The 10090-nt window shown below is 43.2% G+C and overlaps 1 long non-coding RNA gene across 1 annotated transcript; it reads right to left on the bottom strand.

Moving 5' to 3' along the window:
- Positions 1-3965: 3965 nt before the first annotated feature.
- On the bottom strand, positions 3966-6101 carry LOC123490870. The gene is made up of 3 exons (XR_006661080.1): positions 6085-6101; positions 5825-6005; positions 3966-4029 (listed from the first exon to the last, which is right to left on the bottom strand). It is a non-coding gene; the product is annotated as an uncharacterized LOC123490870 (long non-coding RNA).
- Between the last annotated feature and the right edge of the window lie 3989 nt (positions 6102-10090).

Raw genomic sequence — 10090 nt, 5'->3', positions numbered from 1 at the left:
ACAGAGTAGCAGCAGCGTGTATGTGAGTGGGTGTGTGGATCGCTAGAGGTAGATACTGTATGTATATGGGTAAGGTGACTAGGCATCAGGATATAAGATAAACAGAGTAGAGGCAGCGTGTATGATGATTGTATGTATGTGAGTGGGTGTGTGTGTAGAGTCAGTATTAATGTATGTGCATATTATGTGTGTGTGAGCAAATGTTGGAGTGAGTGTTTGTGGTCCTCTGTAGGGATGTAGTGCTCGTGGTCCTCTGTAGCTCAGCTGGTAGAGCACGGCGCTTGTAACGCCAAGGTAGTGGGTTCGATCCCCGGGACCACCCATACACAAAAATGTATGCACGCACGACTGTAAGTCGCTTTGGATAAAAGCGTCTGCTAAATGGCATATTATTATTTATATTATTTGTGTTGGACAGAGTATGTTAGCAGAGTTGAGAAGTCAGAAATCCCGCTCATCGCTCATGGAGCTGTGGCGCTCTATGTCCTTTCCAACAGCTCTGCAAAAAACTGCTCTGCGCTTGTCACGTTCGTTGTGTAAAGGATCGGACCAAGGTGCAGCGTGGTATGCGTACATAGTCGTTTATTTTAATAAACACAGACAAAATAACAAAATCCAACAGAACGTGACATTCAAGAGGCTAAACATCAAACAAGCCAAACAGAAACAAGATCCCACAACCTAGGTAGGCAAAATGGCTGCCTAAGTATGATCCCCAATCAGAGACAACAATCGGCAGCTGCCTCTGATTGGGAAAAACCACACCCGCCAACATAGAAATAGATAAACTAGATTATATCCAAATCACACCCTGACCTAACCAAACAGAGAATACAGGTGATCTCTAAGGTCAGGGCGTGACAGCTACAGGAAACAAAACTGCAGCTCCAAATCGCTCCATTCATTAAAATCACAATTTAACGAACGCCCATCTATTTTTGTGACTACCTGGACCTACCATTTTGAAGTATTGAAACCAAACCATATGATTTGAATGACAAGTATTTTAATAAATATGGAAAAGTGAATGTAAGAAGTGCTCATCATTTCAAATGGGCTACATGTCATATTAAACAGAATATAAACACTCTAAATAGGTCAGGAGCCAGACAGGGAGCTTAAGAAGGAACAAAAATTAATTATATTATTATTATTTACAAATTATTTCAAGGCTATAGCCTACAAAGAAATACATTGTGAACATTTGCTAGTGCAACACAATAGGCTGGTAGGAATGTAGTGCTCAAGCATTTAAACAACATTTTGTTTTATTAAATCATTATAGTCAATAAATTGTGCATATAGGCTGTGACTTACTTAGAATTAAATACAAATTAAACAAAAAATGCCTTATTAGGCCTTTGAATTCATTTTTAGAAACAAGACTTTGGCCAGTCTGTGGCCTCAGGCTCTGTGGTGGATGGTGCCCGAAGAACAGGCCAGCAGCGGAGAATATATTATCTCTGCAGAGCCACTGGGGATGCTAAACACTTTTGGCCACTCTTGCCAGGCTGGGCAGAGATGCAGAGTTGTTTTATTATTTTGTTATAGGTAGGCCTAAGGTTTTGAGGCAAAATAACCCAATCAAAACGGAAAGCTCCATGAAAGTGGGAATATGCCATGCCTATTGGGCCAAAAATTAATTATGGACTATTGTATAGATAATAGAACAAAAATGAACTAAACGTTTAAGAGATCAGATTTTTGGTTTATAAATACTTTGCTTCAATGACACACTTAGTTATCTACCCACCTTGTTCCTTTCTTTTAGCATGTCCATGTAGTAAGTACACCATCTTTTTGGGATACGTGTCTTTTCAGATTCCACAATGATTCTTTAGTTGTGGACACTACATCACGGCACTCTCCAACACTCCAGCCTTTGGGAATCTTGCTCTGAGCTCCAGTCAAATTGGGCACACTCCGTTCCTCGCTCCGCTCCAGCTCCACTCAGGTCACATACTCTGGTGTTGTTGTGTCAGTGTGCATGAGTGTGTAGGGCCCTGTGAGTGTGCATAGAGACACTCACAGGGCCCTACAAGGGTCAACTCAGATAGTCCCTGTAGCCATTTTGTTAGCTATTTAGTAAGCTATTTAGCAGTCTTATGGCTTGGGGATAGAAGCTGTTCAGGAGCCTGTTCGTGTCAGACTTGATACACCGGTACCACTTGCCGTACGGAAGCAGAGCAAACAGTCTATGGTTTGGGTGGCTGGAGTCTTTTGCGATTTTCCGGCCCTTCCTTTCACACCCTTGACTACAGCTCAGCGTAGTCCAGGATCCTCTGCAACTGTATCCTGGACTTCCTGACGGGCCGCCCCAGGTGGTAAGGGTAGGCAACAAACACATCTACCCGCTGATCCTCAACACGGGGTCTCAGGGCTGCGTGCTAGTCCCCTCCTGTACTCCCTGTTTACCCACGACTGTGTGGCCAAGCACGACTCCAGCACCATCATTAAGTTTGCCGACAACACAATGGTGGTATGCCTGATCACCGACAACGATGAGACAGCCTATAGTGAGGAGGTCAGAGACCTGGCAGTGTGGTGCCAGGACAACAAACTCTCTCTCAATGTGATCAAGACAAAGGAGCTGATTGTGGACTACAGGAAAAGGAGGGGAGAGCACGCCCCCATTCACATCGACGGGGCTGTAGAAGACAGGTCGAGGGCTTCAAGTTCCTTGGTGTCTACATCACCAACAAACTATCATGGTCCAAACACACCAAGACAGTCGTGAAGAGGTCACGTACAACGCCCTATTCCTCAGGAGATTTGGCATGGGTCCTCAGATCTCAAAATGTTCTACAGCTGCACCATCGAGACATCCTGACTGGTTTATGCATCACTGGTATGACAACAGCTCAGCATCCGACCGTAAGGCACTACAGAGTGTAGTGCGTACAGCCCAGTACATCACTGGGGCCAAGCTTCTGCCATCCAGGACCCTCTATACCAGGCGGTCTCAGAGGAAGGCCCTAAAAAACTGGTCAAAGACTCCAGCCACCCTAATAGACTGTTTCTCTCTGCTACCGCACGGCAATTGGAACCGGAGCGCTAAGTCTAGGTCCAAAAGGCTCCCTAACAGCTTCTACCCCCAAGCCATAAGACTGCTGAACAGTTAATCAAATGGCTACCTGGACTATTTGCATTGACCCCCTTTTTTACGCTGCTGCTACTCGCTGTTTATTATCTATGCATAGTGACTTTACCCTACCTACATGTACATATTACCTCAATTACCCTCGACTCCAACCTGTACCCCCCTTACATTGACTCAGTACAAGTATATAGCCTCGTTATTGTTATTTTATTTTTTACTTTAGTTAATTTAGTAAATATTTTCTTAACTCTTATTTTTCTTAAAACTGCATTGTTGGTTAAAGGCTTGTAAGTAAGCATTTCACAGTAAGGTCTACACCTGTGTTTCAGCGCATGTGACAAATAAAATGTGATTTGATTTGATCCCTTGTAATTATTACAGCAGGTTGTATTCATTAGGTACACTGTAAGCAACCTTTTTCAAAACGTTGCGCTACGCAAAATGAAATGGAGCATTTCTTATAGGACAAGTTCAGATAGTACCTCCCTACAGGTATTGAAATCCCTGTTTCTTCCGTTTGATGACTACTGAATACGACCCAGAGACTAAAGTATTGGACATTTACTGGAGCCGATTTCATGTATGAATGGGGCTTTCTGCTTCACCGCCCACAAGTTGCCCCTCTAAATGCCCATCAGGATGCCGCCATTGTTGTTGACTCATCCATATTCCTCGCTAGCCTGGTCATCAGTTTGTGCTGTCTTGCCAATGGCCATTGTCACACCAAGACAACAGATCAGGGACCAGGCTAATTCCTCACCGTTTTATTTGAGGGATCTGAAATGATCTTCTATTCAATGACATTACATTAGGCTGTGCTCTGTTTTCTATTGCCCTTTGGATAGAGACTGACATTACAGTGGTATTGGCATAGGTGTAGGGATTGTCAATTGGACTGCCTTTATTTGGAATATTCAGAAATCTTCTTCCTGAAAAGGAAATGGATAACATTTATGTCAGGGTATGCCGATATTGAGGCATCAAGCAACAGTTGAAGTCAAGTTTACATTACACTGTTTTTCAACCACTCCACAAATGTCTTGTTAACAAACATAGTTTTGGCAAGTCGGTTAGGACATCTACTTTTGTAGCATGACACAAGTAATTTTTCCAACAATTGTTTACAGACATATTATTTCACTTATAATTAATTGTATCACAATTCCAGTGGGTCAGAAGTTTATATACACTAAGTTGACTGTGCCTTTTAAACAGCTTGGAAAATTCCAGAAAAATGATGTCATGGCTTTAGAAGCTTCTGATAGGCTAATTGACATCATTTGAGTCAATTGGAGGTGTACCTGTGGATGTATTTCAAGGCCTACCTCGAAAAACTCAGTGCCCTCTTTGCTTGACATCATGGGGAAAATCAAAAGAAATCAGCCAAGACCTCAATTGTAGACCTCCATAAGTCTGGTTCATCCTTGGGGGAGCAATTTCCAAACGCCTGAAGGTACCACGTTCATCTGTACAAACAATAGTACGCAAGTGTCAACCTCATAGGACCCGCGGCCGACATACCGCTCAGGAAGGAGACGTGTTCTGTCTCCTAGAGATTAATGTACTTTGGTGCGAAAAAGTGCAAATCAATCCCAGAACAACAGCAAAGGACCTTGTGAAGATGCTGGAGGAAACAGGTACAAAGTATCTATATCCACAGTAAAAACGAGTCCCATATTGACATATCCTGAAAGGCCGCTCAGCAAAGGGAAGAAGCCACTGCTCCAAAATACGCCATAAAAAAGCCAGACTACGGTTTGCAACTGCACATGGGGACAAAAGGATCGGACTTTTGGAGCAATGTCCTCTGGTCCTGATGAAATAAAAATATAACTGTTTGGCCATAATGACCATCGTTATGTTTGGAGGAAAAAGGGGGTTCGCTTGCAAGCCAAAGAACACCATCCCAACCGTGAAGCACGGGGGTGGCACATCATGCTGTGGGGATGCTTGCTGCAGGAGGGACTGGTGCACTTCACAAAATAAATGGCATCATGAGGAAGGAAAATTATGGGATATATTGAAGCAACATCTCCAGGACATCAGTCAGGAAGTTAAAGCTTGGTCGTAAATGGGTCTTCCAATGGACAATGACCCCAAGCATACTTCCAAAGTTGTGGCAAAATGGCTTAAGGACAACAAAGTCAAGGTATTGAGTAGCCATCATCAAAGCCCCTGACCTCAATCCTATAGAAAATGTGTGGGCAGAACTGAAAAGCGTGTGCGAGCAAGGCAGGCCTACAAACCTGACTCAGTTACACCAGCTCTGTCAGGAGGAATGGGCCAAAATTCACCCAACTTAGTGTGGGAAGCTTGTGAAGGCTACACAGAAACGTTTGACCCAAGTTAAACAATTTTAAAGGCAATGCTACCAAATACTAATTGAGTGTATGTAAACTTCTGACCCACATGGGAATGTGATGAAAGAAAAAAGCTCAAATAAATCATTCTCTCTCACTATTATTCTGACATTTCACATTCTTAAAATAAAGTGGTGATCTAACTGACCTAAGACATGGAATTTTTACTAAGATTAAATGTCAGGAATTGTGAAAAAACTGAGTTTAAATGTATTTGGCTAAGGTGTATGTAAACTTCCGACTTCAACTGTATATATCCTACCACTTGGAGCACTGCACAGGTGGTCCACTAGTACTACTATTATACTAATATGATATTAGACAATACTACTACTCTACTCTACTGTACTAGTACTGTACTGACCCCCTCATCCAGGACCACCAGAACAGGAGGGGTTTATTTCTCAGGGTGCTCAGGAAGGGTCTTAACCTCTGCGACTGGCTCGGCAGGCTTTTCAAATAGGTCAGAGGTCAGGGGTTGAGTCACCGGAGTTGTCAGAGGGAGCTGGACATTCCCATAGAGATTTTGGTCACCTCTGTATGTGCTGTATGTTGTGTATTAAACAAATTAATTATGGTGATAAGTTGTTACTGTAACTGTACACACACAACTATAATTCTCACCTTTGACTCCTCCTCAGTCCTCTCTTCTGCTTTCCTCCTCCTGAGACATCTCAAGCTCCTTTTTCAGCTGCCTCCTGAAATGTGTCCATTCTAACACAGAAAATCCATGTCACAGGCAAAGCTGTTATGCCTTAGCTATGTTGTGGCATATCTCATTCATAGAAAATATACAACAAATTCATAAATCCATGGTTTTGCTCAATGTCTTGAGGTGGTCTGGTTGTTTGGCCACTGGTCAGAGTCACTACATACTATTTATCGGCAAGAAGACACTGACTCCAGAGCCGAATCCACCACATTGCAGTTTAAAGACGTTTTCAACTCTTTCTCTAGCTTGTAACGACTCCAGAGCAATGAATGAAGTGTTATCTTTAGTCTGTATCTGGGTAGCTCCTTAGTCAGACAAATAAACTGCAATAGCTTTTACACAAAACAAACGTATAATTACTTTATTAAAAACTTTTAAATGGCTTATGCTGATGGGCAAAGCTATCACAAAGTTTGCTGCTAGCCATATCAACAGCCAATGTCAATAACGTTGGCACCAACCACAGCTAACGACGTTATTAATTTAGCTAACGTTAGCAGCTAGCAAAATAATTGACTCTCTTCTCGTTGGGTTAATTTGTCCTTAATTTCAGGATCCATTGGGCTAAGTATTGATGGGGTCAACAGGTTGCTCGAACGACAGCTCAGTCATTCCCTCTCAAATCGCATTTATGGACTTTTTCAAATACTCTGAATCTGCATAGGGTTTCCAAAATGTTTTGTCAAATGACTGAGGATGCAGCGTCATGCATCGCCATAGAAACGGTGTTACAGCTCATTACTCCTTCCCCCAAAACGTGAAGTGAATAAATAATACGTTTTTTACTTATATTTGAGACAGGGAACATAATGTCTACTATAGTTTCAAATAATATAGGAAAACTTGATAATTCGACATTTGTAGAAATAAGATGTCTTACGAACTCTCACTTTATTATTGACCATTTGTACTATGTACTAGACTAACTGACAAGAGACACCTTCAGTTTATCTCTGTAACGTGATATCAAAGTTAAGGCTCATGGAAGTAAAATAACAATGTTGATACTTTAAAACCCTAATGTCTGATCAATGTAGGTCTTGTTAGCACAGCTCACATAGTAGACATGTCCAGCTGCCTGTTGTGAAACAGTAAACACCAAGCTACAAACAACATGTGACAGTCTGTGATCGGAGATATGAACAGAGTAACATATACTGTAATTGCAATCCCTCTATCATCTACATTTCAAATTATCGGTACGCGAAAGAAGTTATTTAATGTTATTGCACATGTTCTAAGCTCACTAACCTTCCTCACCACACAGCCCACCGCCTCAGGTGAACTTTCGAACCTAATGACCAAAACTAGACCTGTCTCGGCTGTAGTGCCAGGTTTAAAACTAAACAACCTCTCCACTGTGGTAGGCCATTTTCCCTATCAGCCTCAGTCGATACGACTTTGTTTGCAACAAATAGAATATTGTCCTCTCTAAGCTCTCTAGAACAATTGTTGTACCTATGGTTCTGTTGTTGACAAACGTTCCTGCTACCCATGTTGCTTAGGCTAATGTTGATTCTAAGGTGTTTTTTCTCCTCAGTGCCCTTTGGTTTCCTAGCCAAAAAGTGTTTTTAGATATATTCCCTATGGAACAATAGATCATGGCCCCATAGAAATAGAATTAGACAGATAACTCTCATCAAAGGATGAAGTGAAAACACAACCAATTAATTTATTAAAGGCCCAGTGCTGTCAAAATGTGACTTTCCTGTGTTTTATATATTTTCAGATTATGAGATTGGGAATAATTACTGTGAAATTTGAAAATTATGATAATGCAATTTTAGTGTAAGAGCTGTTTAGAAAGACTGGCCTGAAATTTCAGCCTGTAGTTGGTGGATGGAGTTTCGGCCCGCTCTGACAGCCACCAGGCGTGTAAGATTAGTTAATAGACCAATAAGAAAGAGTTCCAAAACTTTTTTACACCAATAACAGCTGGTTTTTCGTTCCCCCACCCATTCAGACCACTCCTAGACAGCTTATCAAAATTATTGCTTGAGAAATTGCGACTTAGCTAAAAGCTGATTTTGTTTATTTTTGAACATTTTAATTGAAAACAATCACAGTAAAGTAGCATAAACTTGTTACCCAGAAATTATTTGATATTGAGATAAAAAATAGCTGCATTGGCCCACTTTAAGCAAAATTAAGTAATTGTAGTTCACCACACTCTACACCATGTAGATGTCATAGGTTGTGAGTAGATAAAGAGAGCATAAAATGTCCTCTTCAGGGACACAACACTTTACTATACTGTATAAACATCATACACATTGTTCCTCTGCTTTCACAACCTGGTTCACTTAACTATTAGAGGCAGTGCTATCAGTTGTGTAACAGGATTCATTTATAAACTCACAGGGGCGACCTTGAGTCAGGGGTGGTAGTGGGTTGTATTCAGGGTCAGGGGGAACTGGGTAATGAAAGAAGAGACTCCTTGTGCTGCATCTCATTAGTCTAATGTGGCTTCCTCTCCTGCTCTCCTTAACTCCCCTTTTCCTTCACTTTACTGAAAGGACAGGGCAGGCAACAACAACTGTATGCATTTGCTGTTTCCTTTGCCCTATCCTGTGTTTTTCTGATCAGTACAGATGAAGGAGAGAACAGGGCAAGGAGACAGCTTCAGATTATTGAGATGCAGCCTCTGTGAGATGAGCGCTTGTGATCTGGTTGCACTTTTGTTAATCAGGGGAGGTGGGCTCATAGACCAGAGGATGCTGAGAGTCAGAGATGTGTCATAGCTACCCCATCCCACCAGACAGCTGCCGTCCCTTATGGCGCTTCTCTCTCTCTCTCTCTCTCTCTCTCTCCTCTCTGCTCTCTAGCTCTCTCGCTCTCCTCGCTCTCTCTCTCTCTCTCTCTCTCTCGTTCTTTCTCGTTCTCTCTCGTTCTCTCTCTCTCTCTCTTTTTGCTCACTCTCCTCTGTCTCTTTCGGCTCTCTCTCGTTCTCTCCCACCTCTCTCTCTCTCTCACTCTCTCGCTCTCTATCGTTCTCGCTCTCTCTCACTCTCTCTCGCTCTCTCTTGCTCTCTCTCTCTCTCGCTTAGCTCTCTGTCTCTGTCTCTCTCTGTCTCTTCTCTGTCCCTCTCTCTCCTCGCTCTTTGCTCTCTCTCTCGCGCTCTCTCTCGTTCCTCGCTCTCTCTCTCTCTCTCTCTCTCTCTCTCTCCTCTCTCTCTTCGCTCTTTCTCTCTCTCTTCGCTCTCTCTCGCTCTCTCTCTCTCTGCTCTCTATCGTTCTCGCTCTCTCTCTCTCTCTCTCTCTCGCTCTCTCTCTGTCTCTGTCTCTCTCTCTGTCTCTCTCTCTCTCTCTCTACCTCTTGCTCTTGCTCTCTCTCTCTCTCTCTCTCTCTCTCTCTCTCTCTCTCTCTCTCTCTCTCTCCGCTAGCTCTCTGTGTCTCCTGTCTCTCTCTGTCTCCCTCTGTCTCTCTCTCTCCGGCTCTGCTCACTCTCTCTCTCTCGCTAGCTCTTCTGTCCTCTGTCTCTCTCTGTCTCTCTGTCCCTCTCTCTCTCGCACTCTGCTCTCTCTCTCTCACTCTCGTTCTCTCTCTCTCTCCTCTCTCTCTCTAGCTCGCTCTCCTAACGCTCTTTCTCGCTCTCTCTCTCTCTCTCTCGTTCTCTCTCTCTGCTCTCTCTCCTCCTTCTCGCTCTCAACTCTCCTCTCGCTCTCTCTCCCTCTCTCTCTCTCTCGCTAGCTCTCTGTCTCTGTCTCTCTCTGTCTCTCTGTCCCTCTCTCTCTCGCTCTCTTGTCTCCTCTCTCGCTCACTCTCGTTTCTCTCGATCTCTCCTCTCTCTCTCCTCGCTTTCGCTCTCTCGCTCCTTTCCTCGCTCTCTCTGCTCTCTATCGTTTCTCGCTCTCTCTCGCTCTCTCTCGCTCTCTCTCTCTCTCTCCTCTCTCTCTCGCTCTCTCTCTCTCTCGCCC

Source organism: Coregonus clupeaformis, unplaced genomic scaffold (assembly GCF_020615455.1).
Source record: "Coregonus clupeaformis isolate EN_2021a unplaced genomic scaffold, ASM2061545v1 scaf5215, whole genome shotgun sequence".
Lineage (NCBI taxonomy): Eukaryota > Metazoa > Chordata > Actinopteri > Salmoniformes > Salmonidae > Coregonus > Coregonus clupeaformis.
The sequence above is the reverse complement of the archived record's forward strand: the minus strand, read 5'-3'. Positions and strand labels throughout refer to the sequence as shown.